The 16816-nt window shown below is 42.5% G+C and overlaps 1 long non-coding RNA gene across 2 annotated transcripts in view; it reads right to left on the reverse strand.

Annotated features, from left to right (window-relative positions):
• Positions 1-274: 274 nt before the first annotated feature.
• LOC148224886 (uncharacterized) overlaps positions 275-16816 on the reverse strand; it is a 47680-nt gene continuing 31138 nt past the window's right edge. Inside the window, exons 2-3 of one of the 2 annotated variants that reach the window (XR_015801616.1) lie at positions 2864-3061; positions 275-979 (exon numbers count right to left, since the gene is read on the reverse strand). This is a non-coding gene — a long non-coding RNA (uncharacterized LOC148224886). Of the gene's footprint in view, positions 3062-16816 lie in introns of both variants that reach the window. The other variant, XR_015801617.1, reaches the window with a different exon arrangement.

The raw sequence follows: 16816 nt of genomic DNA on the forward strand, positions 1-16816 counted from the left end.
GATAGTGTTGGGATGCACCCAGGGTTTGGGGCTGGTTCAGCAGGAGGTAGCACTGCATCTGCTGAGACATCCACCCTCCCCTTGCCTTTAAACCTTGCACACCTTGGAAAAGGCATGTCCAACTGCACAGCCCAAAAGCCTGTGTATTTTCATTGCTTTACACATCTGGAACATGGATGATGGTGTCATCTGGCACAGGGGAACTGTGCTCTGAAGAGTAAGAGAGGGAGGTGTTTGGCCACATGTATCAACATAACCATCAGCTAGCATATTTTTTCATTTGTCATTCAATTTAAATATTTGAGGACTCTCATTATTGTGAATTGGCCCCTATTCCACAAAAATGCTCTATTTTATTATTGAAATTAGGAAATTAGGAGCGTACTTTTATGGTCAACAAAGCCAGCAGAACAGGGGAGGGAGTGGTATACAGATGACAATGAGAGCTCTGTCTCACCAAGTTGCAGAAGAGTATTAATGAAACAGACCCTGTATAAAAGCTTCTAAAGTCTTTCCACTTAATTTTTCCTGTACAAATGTAACTCAAAATTAATTTTGATTTGAAGAATGAAGTCCATGAGGGAGTTGGCATCACAGCTTTCTAGGCACATCTTGTCTTGTAACATTATCACTCAAGTAAGAAAATGTACAGGTAAACCATGAGGCAGGTGAGCAGTGTTGGTGTGTGCTCTGACAATGAGTGGCTCTGTGATGCTGCATAATAAGTACTAATTACTAAACATCTATTTCCATGTTACACATTATTTCCTTCTGTTTTAAAGGGAGTCAAATCCAGGGTAATCGTTCTGTTTATTTAGCAGTGTTATAAACAGCATCAAATACATTACAGATCAAAAGTGGCCAAACTCAAGACTGTTTCGTTGATGGAGAGAATTTTTATCTGCCAAGTGAGTCCATAAAAGATCAAGGAAAGTGCAGCAAGGCCATCCCCTTCAAAGGTGCTGAAGGCTGCAGTATTCTGAAACACAAAAAGCACAAACTCAAAGTAACACATGTTAGCAGCCCTCTCTGATGCAACCTTCTAGCTAGAAACAATACATCTAAAAATACATCTGCTGATGAGGTCAGTAGGTTTATCCCTGGTGAGAGGCGGAAGGGCAGGAACTATGCAAAATCAGGAAAAAAGGCTACAGCAGTGGGAAAAGATCAAGCTCTTTGTTTGTATTTTCAGCTTTCCTGACCAGCTCCAGGATCTCTTTCATGCTGTTGAAATTTCAAGTTCAAATTATCACTGCTCAGAGTGTAGCATAATTATAATTTTTTTTTAATTGTTAAAAACCAACACAAACAGCTACTTAATAAAAAGCAATTTGTGGTACAATATTCCCCCATTCCACAACCCTGAGTAAAGACACATATTTATTGTCTTTGTCACTGATGGTGGCTAATTTACTCATCACTAGACAACAGTGTCCACTAGACTCTATGTGTGTAGCTGGAGATGGCCACATTGTACTCATAGAGTCCTCATTCTGTTATGGGTTTTCTGAGAGCCCGGCTCATGTGTGGCACATGAGATATTTCCCTGTTCCCACAGAAACCTAGTGTGAAGAAGAAAATGTGGTGGTTTTTAATCCTGTGAGTACACTCTTCAAGCCAGAACCAAGAACCACAATCAAACTGCCAAGAACTTCCAGAAAGAGCAAAAAGTGGCAGAGCTTTAGGGAAGTCAAGGTTTATCCCAATAAGTGAATAAAAGACAAAAGTTAAAAAGAGCAACTTTGAGGATAAGCAAAAGAGTTTCATGAAGAGCCTGACACAGGACTGCTAGGGCCACTGCAGAAGAGTAAGCAGAGGTGGAAAAAAGCTTTGGTCAGCCCAGTAGTTACAGACATTCACAGTGTAATGCCTTCCTGTGAAGAAGCACAAACCATTTTGAGCTTAAAATCAGTGTCCATCTTTAAAAGACTCATGTGAAGAAGAAGGAAACAAAAGAAGAAGAAAAAAACTTTAAAACTTTGGTTTATATTTGTGCCACACTATCTGCTTGCTGCTAAGGCACAACCTGCAGATGTGCACCAGGCTTGCAAATCACACTAAAGCATCTGTGCCTGGGAACCAGTCCTGCTCCTGTCAGCATTTTCTCACCCAATGCCCCAGAACAACAAGAGCTGACCTTACTGACACTGCTGCTCTAAAAGAAATAGAAGGGACCATTTGTCTCTCTAAAGCAACTCCACCAAGGCAAAAGCACCACAGCAGCCAAGGCAAGCCCTGCTGAACTGTGGGGTCCCCAAACAGAGCCCTCTGCAACTCTGCATCTGCTCCATTGCAAAGAGTGCTGAAGATACCCTTGGCTTCGGCTACAGCAGGATCAGGTTCTCTCTCGTGGGAAAACCAGAGGCATCCTAACAGAGAAAATCAGAGCTTATCAAATAGGATAATTACAGAATTTGTAAAGGAATTTTTCAGGGGAATTTTTTGGAGAGGAAACCCCCATATTTCTGTTATTGCTACCGAAATCCTTCGATGAGACATGGTTGTCTGGGAAATTCCAACTCTTCCCCTGTAAGGACAGGGCTGGCAAGTTAAGACCCAGTTACTTTATAGCCAGAGTGGTTGTTCTGGTTTTTAAGCTCCCTGAATTCCTTTGGAAAGCTGAAGAAAAATGACAAGTTTCATAAAATCCAGGCAGTTAAGAGGTAGCTCTGATATTGCCATTTTTGGGGAATCAAACCAAGAGGTCACTCACGCTGATTTCAGCTGTGTTGCACTTGGGATAAATAGGACTCATGAGAATTTTGCTCCAGTCACAACTGAAAGCCAATAAAGGCTCAGGGTCTCTTAGCCTTGATACCTTTCCCCATGTGAACAGACTCCTGCACTGCTTTCAGTCTCTCACCTGTGCTTTGAGGCCCAGCAGCATCCAGGCACTGCCTCGAGCTTGTCTTTCCAGGCTCACACAGGGGTGCACTGGGCTGTGTCATATCCTGGCAAAGAGCTCCAGCAACACTGCCCAGGTCCCAGCACATCTCTGCCAACCTCCACCACACCTTAGGGCCATCTCTTCATCTCTTCTTGTAATACAGCCCCTGTGGGACTGGCAGACAGATAAGGGCTTATCCATCCTGGTACCTTGTACTTGCACCCCATACAGCCCATTACACACTCCCATAACTCCTGCCAGAGCAGTAGTTTTGATTTGATTTTTTTTTTTTTTTTTTTTAGTCTTTTGCTTTACACCACACTGGAAATGCACAGATCCAGCTCAAAGAAGAAATCATTATATGCTGTGCCATCCTTTCTTTGCCTCACCACCCTAACTGGCTTTTTGAAATTGAGGGAAATTCATCTCAAGAGAGAAGTGTCTGTTCACTCTCCAGGCATCGGGAGCACGGCTGACCTTTGTAGGATGGAGGCTCTCTGATTTTGCTCTGCCTTTGAAAGGGGCCCATGAGACATTTATACTCTTTTTCTTTCTACCATGAGGTACCTATATGTCTGCATTTGTCAGGTGATCAAGTTCCCTCACAGCACAAGCCAACTCTTAGGGAATAAAATCTCTTTTCCAAATAATCACATACGACATCAACAAAGTAAAGCTTATTTAAAGCACACACTAGCAAATTGCTATTTACCCTTGGAATTGTTTTCACAGGCAGAAAGTAAATTTTATTTGAAGCAATCATTATTGTAGATAAGGGGTACAAGGCTGTATTTGTTAGGGAAAAAAATCACACTGTGGAGCTATAAACAGTAAATTGAAGCCATGAACACAGAGGAAATCTCCTGATTGATAAAACCAAACTTAAATAAGCAGTTTTAAAATATTGTTGGCATGTATCTTATTCTAATCTTAAGATTTGGATATGTGTAACATATAGTATTCTGGTTTAAGCCTAAGCATTATCAGCTGTTTAAAAGTAACTGCAAAGCTTACCTCTCACAGATAGACCACCCTTTGTAGAGCAAAGAGCAAATGTGTTCTGCAAATACCTTGTCCTCTGCTTTTCGTTAGATACAACAGCTCTCATCAAGTGTACAGCATTAATCATATACAAAAGTATTTGCAGAACACAGATACCCTTTTCTCCAGCTGCACTGCCCAAGATAGGCAGTATTGGAGCCAGGAAACAAATCACAAAGTCAGGGCTTCCTTTTTCAGCTGGATCTGCTCAGTAAAAAGCTCTGCTTGGAAATGGCTGCAGTCCTGCCTAATTAGGCAGACTGGACCAGCAATGACATCCAGTGAGTCTTTTCAGGGAAAATGGATCTGGGGAGGAGTTGTGATTACACGTTTCTGACATTGGCTGCTGCTAGAGAGAGAATGCCAGATGAGATGTACTGCTCCAGCAAGTGCTAAGTTCTTAATTTAGGCATTTTGTGGAAATTGTTGAAAAACATTCTAATTGGAAGGAACTTCTGCTTCTCCAGCATATAATTTTCCCCATTTTTTAGCACTGAGGCATTTGCATGAAAACAAGCTCTTTGTTTTTAAAATTCCACTGCACTTGTTGTTTATTTCCCCCTGGAATTCATAATCCTGTGTTTGCACAAAGCACTATAATTGGTTGCTGTGGAAGTGTTTCTATCAAAAGGAAATTATTATTAATAATCATGAACGAACAGTTGCATAATAGAGATTAGTAAAATAAGCACATTCTAATAATAATGGTAATCTCCATGAAACCAATCTCTTCAAATGCTTTGAAATAAACATATCCCAATGATAAAAATCATCTTTAAACATGAAGTGCAGTAAGAATCACAGGAACAAGTACAGGTGGATATTGACTCTATCAACAAGAGTGGTGCATCTTGCAGCTGGCAAGTACAAAATTCCACCATGAACTGTACTGGGTTTGCATGGCCAGGTTTTGTTGTAGGGGGCTACAGGGATGACATCTGTCAGAAGCTGCCAAAAGCTTCCCCCATGTCCAGCAGAGCCAATGTCAGCCAGCTCCAGGATGTACCCACCACTGGCCAAGGATGAGCCCATCAGGAATGACAGCAATGCCTATTTGATAATGTATTTAAAAAGGAAAAAAAAATGTGCAGATGTAATTGGGACCAGAAAAGAGTGGGATGAACAGGAACAAGTTTGCAGACACCAAGGTCAGTTCAAAAGGAGGATGAGGTTCTCCAGATGCTGGAGCTGAGATTCCCCTGCAGCCTGTGGTGCAGACCATGGTGAAGCAGCTGTGTCCCTGCCGCCCATGGAGAGCCACAGGGAATGCAGAGAGACACGTGCAGCCCCTGGAGGAGACCCACCCTGGAGCAGGAGGATGCCTGAAAGAAGGCTGTGAACCCATAGGAACCCATGCTGGAGCAGAGTCTTGGCAGGGAGCTGTAAACCTGTGAAGAGAGGAGCCCACGCTGGAGGTTTCCTAGTAGGACTTGTGACTGACCCTGTGGGGGACCCACGCTGGAGCAGGCTGTTCTGAAAGGACTGCAATGTGTGGAATAGACCCACACTGGAGCAGTTTGGGGAGAAGTGCTGTCCGTGGGATGGGTTCACACTGGAGAAGTTCGTGAAGAGCTGTCTCCTGTGGGAGGGAACCCACACTGGAGCAGGAGAAAGACTCCTCTCCCTGAGCAGCGGTAGAAACAACATGTGATGAACTGTCTGTAACCCCCATTTCCCATCTCCCTGCAGTGCTGCAGGGGAAGAGGTAGAGCTCAGGAAGGAGGGATGGGTGGGAGGAAAATGTTTTTAAAACTTGTTTTACTTCTCATTATCCTGCTCTGATCTCGTTAGCAATAAATTTAATAAATATCCCCAAGCTGAGGTTGTCCTGGCAGTGACAGTATTTGGTGAGTGATCTCCCACGGTCCTTAACTCATGATCCTTTTGTTATATTTTCTCTTCTCTGTCCAGTCATGGAGAGCATGAAAGAGCAGCTTTGGTGAGTGCCTGGAATTCAGCCAAGGGTCAACCACTACACTGCCCCAGATGAAAATTTTTAAGACTCAGTTGGCAAATAATTACTTCATATAGGCAATTCCTGTTGGCCCAAAACACATGTAATAGTGATCTAATATAAATGACAGGTTTCTCAATTTTTAAAAATCTCAAGAAAAGGATAGGTTTGCTTGTAGTTTACATTATTTTTTTTTTATTTTTACTGCAGACATAGAAAGCTTTTTATTTCTTGTTCCTGAGACTCAGAAGTTTGGTATGGGTATTCTGTTTTGAAATGTTCTGGAAATCAGCATGCAAAGGGCTTTTGACCAGATCACAATCTTGAAATCCGTGAGATTTTGCTGGTATATTAGTAACTCCCTGTAGACCTTCAAGTTGAAGCATCTTCCTCCTTAGCACTGAATTTCCTAGTTTTCCCTTGTAAGACACATTCCTTCTTTTCCAGCCCACTGATTTAATCTTTTCACCCAGACCCATTCTATTTCAATGGCAGTAGGAATAACCCTTATTATGGAGCAATGCACAAAGATCTGGATGCTTATTTAGGGCTCCTGGTCCCTGGGTTTGCCTGCACTAGACCTCCAGAGAAGTCATCTGCTGCCAGCCAAGTCACTCAGAATCAGGTTTAGCACAAACCGGGATGTGAGAATAAAATGGTTACTTTACACTGATAGACAATCATGGAATGACATTATAAAAGATAAAATAAGTTTCCCGAACAAGGGCATGTTTAATAAAAGAGATCATCCTCCATAGCAGCTGGTGTCTACCTTTTTTTGTTCTAGGTCAAATAATAATAAATATGTTGGTTTTTCTTGTGAGATTATTTCTCATTCCTCTTGCACCATTTCCTCAATCATCCACCTGTCCTCTCTGGAAGCATAGAGATCATTCCTTCATGCCAGCCCCAGCCAAGATGTTCAAAGCTTGCATGCTTCTCCCCTGTGAAACCTCCCTTGTTGTTGCCTGTGTTTGGCACTAGACACCACTTGGTGCTCCATGTCCAGTAAAGAGATGAAAAAGTCACTTTTTTTCCTTTTCTTCTACAGGCGTCTTTACAAACTTTTCAACGGCCAAAGTTAAATCTCATGGTTTTGGCTTCAGGCTGTGTGCCTGTTACAACATCTTGAGGAAACAATGTTAAAATTTACCCATGATATTGTTGTAAGTACTAATTTTTGTCTTCTTCCTCTATTCATAACTAGCTTTATTATGTGAATCTTTATAATAGCAGTCATCCACAATTACCTTCCCAGCTGGCTCTTAGCAGACCAAAGGTTATTTGGGTTTTATAGGTAAGGCACAGAGGTATTTCCAAAGCAAACATCATTCTATGACATGGAGAAGAAAATATAGTCCTCAATATGGACTCTAAATTACTTTATGCATGCATGACAAAGACAAAACTGAAATACTTATATAATTGCCTTTTGATACAAGATTTGTCAAAGCCTGCAATCTGCCCTTTTATAAAAAGAAAGGACTGTGTCTTGTCTGCTGATAATGGCATCTTTGGCACGGACTGGAGGTGATTATTTTTCAGGTTTGACAGATGGAGAGTTCAAGGTCCAGGTACCTCTTCTGTGGGTGCAGTCTTTGTCACTAAGTTAATTGTTCAGGAGTAATATGACCAGGAGGGTCAAATATCCTGCAAATATCCTTGGCCTTATCTCTTCATCACACACATTACCAGACAATGAAGAACTGTCTCTCTCCTCACAGTCAAATAAACTGCAATGATATAATCAACTAAATTCAAAGCCAGCTGATGTGGGTTAACTTAAACTTATTCAGTAAATAGACATGTAACTGCAGCGACTCTTTGCCAATGATCTTCTCTGGCGTTTATACATGAGTAACAGCCCTCAAACCCTATGCAGACATGCAGGAAAACCCTTCTAGAGTTCCCATAAAATGAGAAATATTCACTTCAAACCAAAGAAATGAGACATTAGTATGCAAGCAAATGGATGCTATCTTGGAGGGGTACACGTTTTTGATTTTCAAAAGGCTTTGAACGAGCTCCTTGCCAAAGACTCTTAAGCATCTGAGTTGTCAGGATATATGTGAGAATACACTCTTCTGAATCAGTGACTAGTGAGAAGATAGAACATAAAGGACACAGATATGGTCCAGGTTCACAGTGAAGTGAATTTCACAGCAGGATCCGGTGATTTGAGAGTCCTGTATTAAACAGCATCTCCATGTATGACCTGGAAAGGAAAGGGGGGAGAAGTGAAGTGTCAAGTTCACAGGGGGTGCAGAGTGATTCAGAGCAGCCAGGCCCAACTGTGGGAAAAGCTAGAGGCAAGCTGATGCTGCAGAGCTGCAGAGGGATTACACAACATGGAGATAATGGCAGGCAAATTTCAGTATCTGTAATTGCAAAAAAATGCACATGGGGAAAAAACTAAAACCTTAACTATACCTAATGGAGTCTTAAGAAGGTTTAATCAGTCAGGAAAGAAATCTTGAAACTATGTGTTACTTCTATGGGAGTAAATCCATGTTCAGCAGTGATTAAAAAGACACTGAAGGAATTACTAGGAAAAGAATAGAGGATAAAAAACCAAAACAGACAATACTATCCTGCCATTGTGAAAATCCCCAGAGTATATACTCATGGAATATTGAGTACCACTCTGGTCATGCCATCTCGAAAGGAATACAATACAGTTGGAAGCAGTGCTGGTGGGCAGCAGGATGGTATGACTTTCAAATGAAACAATGATTAAAGAGACCAGGAGTTCACTTTGGAAATTGTATGATTGAAAGGGCACATGGCACAGGGCTCCAAAGTCAACACACTGTTGCTAAACCAAATAGGGAAAGTTGTTCCCTACTTTCTGTTTTTCTGGGAAGAGTGGCATGGTCTGGTAGCAGGTTTCAAACAGATTAGGAAGAACTTTTTCACTCAGCACATAATTGTATCACTGAACTCAGTGGCACAGGATAATGCAAAGTGAAGAAATGGTAATAATTTCAAAAGGGTATTAGAGCAGTTCATGAAACACCACCAAAAACTATTAACATGATGGTCTGTCTGCAGCTACTTACTGAGGAAAACCCCTGAGCCACAGAGAGTGAATCTGTAAAAGCCTGCCAGGTAATATCACATACATCCTCTCTACAGTAACTTCATAGGTATACTGCACCCCCATTTTGCTGAAAAAAGATATAAAGGACAAATCCATCCCAGGTCTGTTTCTCTCTGGTACACAGAGCCCTCTTGTACTACCCCAGCTGCCTTTGTGCCTGCGAGCTCTTGTGCTGCTCCCCCGAGCCTGCAACACAGACACCAATTTCACACTCTCAAAGCCTCACTCTAGCGGGTTTTAGCATGGCTTCTGCTTCCTGGAAACTGCAAAAGCAGGATGGACACTCACACAGCCCCACATAAGCACAGCCACAGGAGCAGCCCAAGGGAGTCAAGGAAAACCCAAGGCCAAATTGCTATATAATGAGAACAGAAGCAGCCTGCTCTCACAGAGGGGATCAGCTCTGAGTTGGGTTGGCACACGTTGGTTTTGCACCGCTGGCAAATTGATCCCGAGGTCTCTCAGTTGAAAGCTGGGGAATCCAAGGGGACAAAATGAAAGAGTCTATGATGAGAAGGATGCTGAGAAACAGAGAGGTGAAGGCTTTAGGCCATCCTGTGGGATGCTCTGCCTATGGGAAGTTCAGTGAAAGGCTGTGAAACTTCGGAAAAGTTCAGGGAGCTTTGGGGCCAGAGAAATCACTACCAGCAACTACCCCCACCAGAAGTTTCCCTGCAAACCCTTCCATGTCTCTGATCGCCAAATGAAGATTTCTGCTTTGCTGCTTCAGCTTATCTGGGAGTCCTTGTCCCAGCCAATGCACTTACATTATTTTTAGCATACACAGTAAAATTCCATTTTGTTTCTGAAACATCCAGTTCTCCCAGATTTCACTACTGTGCTTTTGCTGAGGCCACACTGTTTTACAGGCTTATAACCTCTGCAGTTTAGCAGAGTCAGATTTATCAGATACAACGATGGGTAAAACTGCAGAGTCCAAAAGAAATTATGAAAATCTCAGTTGAAATAAGATACTGCAGTTAACATAGGAATTCTTTTTTTCCCGGCTTAAGCAATCCAGATAAGCACCTGAGCATTCAGGCTTTAGAGGCTGTAGAAGCCCAGCTTACCACTAAGTCTGACAGTGCATAATCAAACTGAAAGAGGCTGATTGCGATTAGATATTAGAAAGAAATCCTTAACTGCAAGGGTGATGAGGCACTGCAACAGATTGCCCAGAGAATTTGTGGATGCCCCATCCCTGGAAGCGTTAAATACAGGTTGGATAGTGGGCTGAGCAGCCTGGTCTAGTGGAAGGTGTTCCTGCCCATAGCAGGGGTTGCAATAATATGATCTTTAAGGTTCCTTCCAAACAAACCATTCTACAGTTCTATGGTTCTATGATCATTATGACTATGGGAGTAACTGAGTTACTGTAAACCACACCTTCCACTTATGTGACACTGCTGCAGAACTGTGTGTGTGTTTTTAGACATTCATTGCTTGAAAGCTTAAGATGCATTAAAATAAAGGGAGCAGAAATGCCTTGCCCTGCATTGCACTGAATTCCTTGCCCTAAACTGTGGAGCCAGGCTGGGTTTATGGTGGGTGTTACAGCACTGAAATAAGGACACAGCAAAACACAGGTGCCCGTGCTAAGGGCAGGGCCTCCAACCTGCACTGCTCTCAGCCAGGTGCTTGCATGTGTGGCTTGTGCCTGCAGTGCTGAACAGCCTCACCTCCCAGCCAGGTGCTGCTCTCAGCTAAGCAGAGATGGTTGTCAGCTCTTCTGGCTCCCCTAGATCCCATAGGATCCACTCCTGCAGTGTAGCCATTGAAGAAATTGTCTGGATGTAGGGGACCTATGATCTTGTCCAGATCAGGAACTTTAATAAATCCCAAAAGGCACCTGGGACTATCTTGAGATGCCTAAACAACATTATTAGTCAGATCAATGAGTAAGGAAAGGATGGCTTGTTGTCTGTACAAGTAACATAAAGGAATGATGTTTATTACCATGCTAAGCATTACAGAGTGTTCTTTGTCCTAACATCTGAAATGCCCCTCAGAAAAACCTGGCAGATAGAGGTTCATCCACTCTGGTCTTGTCCTGGAAAGGGACAAGGAAAATCAGCTTTCTGATGTCAGACACAAGTGATGTTGGAGGAGGAAAATTTTCAGGTGAGTCACTGAAATTCTGTGAAAAGTATGAAAGGGAAAAAAATGTAACAGCAGATCCCTGCAAGAATAGGTTTAATGATCTTGTTTCTCAGGCTATTCATAGACGGTCATTAAAAAACCCAGCTTGAGGCTCTGTTCCTCAGCCCTCTCCTGGAGGATCTCCTCTGATTTCTGGTTTTTGTGTAAGGAGTATATATTTTGGTCAAGGATAGTGCTGACACAGTGGCGCCCACCAGCTGTCCAAATTCTGGCATGGGCAGCTGGGCAAGCCAAGAGCCCTCAAGATGTGCAGCTTCAGCTGAGGGTCTGGCACAGGTATGCAGAGTAACTAACACTGGTTGAAAGGAGAAGAAGTTGTTCTGAATTAATTCCCTATTGTTTTTAATAATAAACAGCATTTGCCTTTGTTTTTGCTTTTTATGGCCTACCCTACCTTTACTCTCATGATGGTCCCCTCTGAGGCTCAGCACAGTTCACAGTAAAACTTAACCTTTCAATTTGTCACTGGCAATAGAGAAATTAAAATCTCAAACATCCAACTGTGAAGTCACACAAAGGCTAGAGGCTTATGAAGTTGTTGGCAGAACGCTGTGCTGGCAGGATGTGGTGGGTTCACCTTGGCTGGCTGCCAGACACCCACCCAGACACTCTCCCTCCCTCTCCTCAGCAGATTGGGGGAAGAAAATGAGATGGAAAAGCTCATGGGTTGAGTAAGAAAACCAAAAGCTTTGCAGGAAAGCAAAACGAAAAGAGAAATTTATTCCCTAATTCCCATCAGCAGGCACTTCCTAGGAAACAGGGCCTCAGTCCATATAGCAATTGCTTGGGAATACAAACATCACAACCATAATGTCCCCTCATTCTTCCCTTTATCTCTGCTTTTATCACTGAGTACAGCATCATGTAGTGTGGGATATTCCTTTGGCCACTTCTCTCTCCCAGCCTCCTGCCCATTCCCAGCCTGGTCTTTTTTGGGGTGAGAGTCTTGATGCTGTGCAGGCACTGCTCAGCAGTGGGCAAAACACTGGTGTCTTCTCAGTACTGTTTGAGCCACAAATGCAAAGCCCAGTACCACAGACGCTGGTATGAAGAAAGCTAACTGCATCCCAGCAAGACCCTGAAAGAATCTAAATGTCTATATTATGAAAGAAAAAGGGAAAAAAACCCACCCAACAAAACAACCAAACAAACCAAATCCAGCCTCTTCTACAGACAAGCCTACTTCAGACAGTTGTAGTTCTACAATTAATTTAGCTTCATAGGAGGCTACACGTCCAGCACCAAGTAGTTCACTTGCAGCAAAAAAGAACAATCTCCATAACTTGGACTTATACATCCTCTGTCATGCATGCAGGGAAGCTCAAAATGATCTTTTATTTGTCTCTAGGATGATGGCTCATGTAATATGGCTCTCTTCTACACTCATGTAATACATTCAAAAAACAGGTGGATTGTTTTCATGTGATTTCCTTATGCAACAAGAATTATGAGATAATGATTCTTCCATTTTGCAAAGGATATTCAGTTGGAAAAAGGATATGAAAAGGCTTGAGCCCTACAGGCTGTCTCTGATTCCTGTTTCACTCTGGAACCATGAGTCCCTGCAGAGCTGGATGAGCTTTAAAGGCAATTGGATGCTGGGCATTGGCTATAGACTCCATGAGACCTCAGGAGCACTAACTCTGCTCTGCATGCTCAGAGGTGGTTTTGTACTGGGAAGCCACAGATGGGACAAAATCCAGCACCTTTCCATGGAAAGAGAGAAAAAGAAAATCTCCTTTTAGATACAGTAAGCACTGGGCAGTTTGGTCTTAGTATGAACTTAGCAACGACTGGCTCTAGTTTCTAAATAGCAATGTCTAGCTGAAGCCAGGTGGAGTACCAACAACGAGGCAAAAGAAAAAGGATGAATAGGGCAAGCAAGGCGTGGTTTCACCTCACTTAGCAGCATCACTGTGAGCACACAGCATGCCCAGGTCCCACTGCAGCCACCAGAGAGTCACTTCTGAAAGCCATTCAAACATCACGTTGGCTGATTTCCCTTTGGGTTTGCCTGTCACTCTCCATCCATGATGGAAATGGTCCAGCAGGGCAGCAGAGCTGTCCATGGAGTCTGTCTCACTCTGGCATCTAATTTTAAGGCATGTAGAGCTGGAGCCAATCCTCTGAGCATTTTTTCTCTTGGACTAATTTCATCTTGATGACTAACAAGAGAAAGCATAAGAGTCTTAAATTATCACTACTCTCCTTTGAACCTGGCTAATATCAGGCTCTGTATGGAGCAAAGAAATTGCACATGGGTGGGCAGAAGCAAAGCAGTTGCTCAAATTGAGGGCACTGCACCGAGGGCACACTGCATTGCTACAACATTCACACACTGGAAGCTAATAATTACAATTCTTCTTAATCATGTATCTTTTGTGGTCCTCTCAAAGCTGAATAAATGCTCATTCACTGCCTGGTAATAGCTGACAAAGTCCTGGATACTGGAACAAAGCATTCAGCTCAATGTAGTCATATTCTGGAAAGCCATCTTCTTTTTTTTATAATTATTATTAACACTGCACCATTAAGAACCATGATCATCATTTGCAAACTAAAGAAGTGGTAAATGGCAAAATTTATTAGTCAAAAACTACTGCCTGATGTGAGAGTGCTATAATTCCTAATTTTTCACACAAAACCTCACTTCCAATAGGGAATTGTTGAAAATTGTTGATAAATCATTGTTCTGATATATTTAAAGGCTGCTGGTGAACACTGCAAGACATAAATCACAGAAGGTGGCATTTTAAACTAGTAAATAAAAAGTAAATGAAAATATCATCACATAGATTTATAGAGTGCTTGACAACAAGGACCTCTGAGTGTTTTGGGGGTTTTTTTGCAAGAGCTCTAAATGGGAAACAATAAATACTGGAAGTCCACATTATGACCCTGCATTTCTAAGGCAGCACCCTGTCACCAAAACTTGAATTAGAACCATCGCCAACTGCAAAGAATGGCAGAATCTGGCCCACAGTGTGTATCAACCTCCACTCTGTTCAATTGTAAAAGAGTCTGGAGGACAAGCACAAAGTGGTTTGGAGGCATGGGATCAGACAGATCCATTCAGAGAGCTTAGAGTCTGTCCTAAGCAAAGGAGAAATCATACCCTTGTGTGGACAAAAGAAAACAAAGCTAATGAAAACCAAGCTGGGGATGTTCTGACTGGAAAGCACTGGGCTAAAGCTGTGGACACAGAAAGCAAGAAGCTGCAATTTGCTATTCTCAGAGTAGTGCCTACTTTATTTTCGGGTATGCAGGGTGAGAATTACCTAATGTGGAATTTCCCCCCACCAGTAAAATGCAGATAGAACTCCATATACACAACTCTCAGGATGAGCTGTGCCTTTTTTGCACGTGCTGCAAACTGTGATGCAACAACCCAGGGACAAGGTACCCAAAGGTGACCATCTCGAACCTGCCTGTCCTTTCTGCTGCTGGTGTTAAATGCTGGAGAGACTCCCCTCTGCAGTCTCTCTCTGACACAACTCCTCCCAGGGCATGGGACTGTTGGGAGAGGAAAACACAAATCACATTTTCCTACCATCCCTCCATCTGCACGTGTGACTGCAGGAGGAGTGCTCACAGTCAGTGTGCAGTCAAAACCTAGCAAGGAAGACAGAAATTTCTGCTCTCCAAAGAGATGTAGGGCAGCTTTTTTGGATCATGTGCAATATTTACAGTTTCTTACACATCACAGAGTTCTGCTGGGTTTATCCAAGCTGCAGAAGTAATTTCATTAACATCTTTGCCATAAGGACTATTTAAGATGTTAAGAAACTAATTTGAAATATTAAGTTTTTCTATCCTGAAGTTTGTTCTCAGGTCTGGTATTTTCCACATCAAGGAAGATGCTTCTCACTAGCAGGACCATCAGTGAGGCTCTCATGGAAGAGGAGTTACCTAGAACAACTTAGCCTTTTGGTTAAATAGTCCCATAAGCATTAGACTAAGCCTAGGTTTTCTGCCATAAACATTCTTATCTGAGATATATGTACATCTTGATACATAGATTATGTTCTACAGCCTAGAATGAAAGGGAAAGTATTCCCCACTTTGTGGAAGAAGGTGGATAACAGGCAAATTTGTTGCACTTGTGAAGGGGTCATAGTCCCACTTTTTATACGGCCATGCATTGAATTGAGCAGCTTCTGTGTTTCAAAATCAAATTCTTCACATGGAGTGGTGAAGAACTATATGAATGTGGATTCCCCTGGATGGGAAAACTAACGAATCCCACATTTTCAGTAAATCAACCCAGATTTTTACTGCATAGTCCTTTAACAGCATCAAGGAAAGATATAAGGCAGCAGAGCTCTGTCTTCTGTTCTCTTCATTTGGTTGAAATGATGTTGCCAACATCTCCCTTTTTTTAAAATAAACACGGATAGGCCTTTTTATTAGCACCAAATTCCTAGCTGAGGGGAAGGATGGGGGAAGTTAAATTAAGCTTAGAGAACACTGTTTGCATAATTACTGAAATTATGCAGCTGTTACTATCTGCAGGTGTTAAGTGCTGGGCAAGACTTTTCTGTCACTTTGAAATTTTGAAAAAGCAAATTTTTAGTAACAACCCTGTACATTTTGAAGTATTTTAGGTAAGCTTCTGTTTCTGATTATTTTGGTCCAGTTATGGATTCACATGTTTGTGAAACTGAGTATCACACACCAAAAATATTTCTTGTACTGTGGTGTCATGGTCACAGCAGGAGAACAAGAGAGATTAACTCCCTGAACAATGCATTACATTTCTCTGCCTCTCCACATTCTTTGTAAAAGAGACTTTTAAACTATCACCTTGAGAAGCTGTGACCTTTTTTGACTTCTTAGCATCGACCACACAGGTTGTGGTCCATCGAAGTCCAGTGGGAGGCTCAGCAGGGCACTCAATTCATGTGTACATTGCAGGTTTGCTATTAGCCTGTGCACTGAAGGAAACAAGCGTAATGTGATCAGAGAGTTTTCCTGTATGTCCACCTCTTTCTTAGCAGCTTCTGAGCACTTTGGCCAGTTTCCTCTGGACTGAGGCACTAGCAGTCTCTGCTGTGTTTCATAGATATTTCGTCAATGTTGTGGTAAAAAACAGGAGATAAGTCCTATTAATGAGCCTACAGAGGAAGGGCAGGAGGAGTACAGCTGGTTTTTGTTTCACCTGGTAGCTTTGCCTTGAGTTTTCTCAGTCTCCTTCACATTTCTAGCTTTTTTAAAAATTTGTGTATTCTGGAAGAAAGTTTCCTTGTGAACCCTGTAATCCACTTTTCCAAGCCTCTCTCTCAAAGGCCATTTCTCCCAGCATTAGTATGTTTTAGCTCTGCTTAGGAGTACCTATTAAAAGATGCTATCTTGCCTGCCCTGTGAGGGCAATCTCTGGGCTTCCCCTCCTGCCTGGTGTTCATAAACCCCTCCTGTACCTCCAGGTGGATGTTGATGACTGCTGCCATCTGAAACACACTGCTGTTTCTGCCTTCTGCTGAGCACCCCTGAGCTGGAGTCCTTGCCTCTCCCAGGATGGTCCTCCCTTGGGCTGGTCAGAAAGCAAACTGTTTTTGCAACTAAAATGTAAATAAGTGAAGAGATTTTATGGATATTTCCATGGAAATTACCAACTTTCAGACAAAATATGAGCTTTCTTCTGAAAGTTTGGCTGTGAGTATCTCTGTGTTTCACA

The sequence above is a fragment of the Sturnus vulgaris genome, chromosome 2, assembly GCF_052056855.1.
Source record: "Sturnus vulgaris isolate bStuVul1 chromosome 2, bStuVul1.hap1, whole genome shotgun sequence".
NCBI classification, from domain to species: Eukaryota; Metazoa; Chordata; class Aves; order Passeriformes; family Sturnidae; genus Sturnus; species Sturnus vulgaris.